The following is a 1,791-nucleotide window of genomic DNA, read 5'->3' as shown; positions in this document are numbered from 1 at the left end:
TTTTTTGCCATTCTTCCCTTTTTCAAATATCCCCCTTTTCAGTAAACCCCAGCACTCAGCTTGGCCTGTTTTTTCCAAGGCCTTCTCATCTATTTCAGATGTATCCTTCCACATTGCCTGTTCTGGCCAAATTTTACCTGTTTTCTGTCCCGTTCCATTAATATCTTGTTGGACAACAGGCTAGTCTCAGTGGTTGATAAACAAATTTACACTGAGATATGAAAGACTGGAGGCAGGTGGATGGCCCAGTGGATAAAGCACCAGCCCTGGATTCAGGAGGACCTGCTGACCTCAGACACTTGACACTTGCTAGCTGTGTGACCCTGGACAAGTCACTTAATCCTTATTGTCCCTCAAAAAAAAGATATAAATGACTGATAATTCTTTAAGTGGCAACCCTTCCCAAAAGTATTTCCCTTATAATAAAGAATTTCTAGAGATAAATTGCTAGTATGCATACAATCCGATTGGCTGTTTTAAGGGGTATGACTGGCATGCATGTATGCATCAATGTGAAGTAGATTAGGAAGAACAAACATCTAGTCAACAAAATCTCTGCAGAGAAATATGACATTAAAGCAAAATAGTGGCATAATTGGAGGATATGTCTAAAATCTGAACACCAACAAAAATAGTTGGAAAAAACTAAAAATGGTCACAAGGTGAATTTCTGCTTAAGAGCCGAGGGCAACAATTATATATGTAGGTATGTATGTGTGTGCATACATACATGTATATATGTGTCTGTGTAGGCATACATACATGCATACACAACCACATACACACACATAGATAGCTACAATTATAGATATAAATATAGGAATTGCAGGACTCTGAAAACTACATAAGGGCAGTTCAATAAAGTAATATCCTATTGTGAGATTGGGGACCATTATAAGCTAACCCTCATTCAAATGTCACAAGTACAGTAAATGAGAGCAGAAATGGGCAATTTGCTATGACATTTAGGTACAAGAGTTAGCAAAAAATTGGATAATTGAGGATCCCACCTAAATATGGAGGGCAAAAAAAAATTTAAGGGACCTATAAGTGTAATATATTTATATTTCTATCTGTGCCAAGTATAGTCTTATACTGAGATCAATTCCTACAGCTCAAAGGGAGATTTCAGAACCATTCCATGGAATTCTGGTATTTGTAGTCTCCATACACTGGGGAGGGACTAAATGATAAGAGATGTGTGGTCACTAGCAAGTGATACTTTGCATTATATCTGTTGCATATATTATCAATGTATATTTTCTTTGAATGGCATCCAAAGACGATTCCCTATAATATTGGCCTAATGATTCTCCTTCTTTAAGTATTGATGTCCATTTGGATATTATAATTGTGGGTGCCAAGTTTATTACCTCTGTTATGGCAAGAGGATGCAAAATTTCAAATCCCAGGGAGGAATGTAGCTTCATATTGGCATCAATTGCTACAAGTCAGGCAGAGATTTCAAAATATCTGTAGGGACTTCTGGTATTGACAGTCTTCCCAGCCTTGGAAGAGAATGAACTCTGGAGCACTTTGAATTGGAAGGTGGGGTTTATGCTATAATAACTATTTTTAAATCACCCTGCAAGAGACCAAATAGAGAGCAATCTGTCTAATGGAAGTATTAAACAGGGCAGAGGAAGAGGGACAGAAGTGGCATTGCTACCTGGGACTGTGAACTCAGCAAAGCAGACTGGCAGCTCTCCTCAGGAAGTCTCTGCTTTATAGAACAAAGAACTCAGATTGCATCTATTGTGGTTAGAGGGATGGGAAAGGAGTGATTATCCC

Source organism: Dromiciops gliroides, chromosome 3 (assembly GCF_019393635.1).
Source record: "Dromiciops gliroides isolate mDroGli1 chromosome 3, mDroGli1.pri, whole genome shotgun sequence".
NCBI classification, from domain to species: domain Eukaryota; kingdom Metazoa; phylum Chordata; class Mammalia; order Microbiotheria; family Microbiotheriidae; genus Dromiciops; species Dromiciops gliroides.
This window is presented reverse-complemented; position numbering follows the sequence as displayed.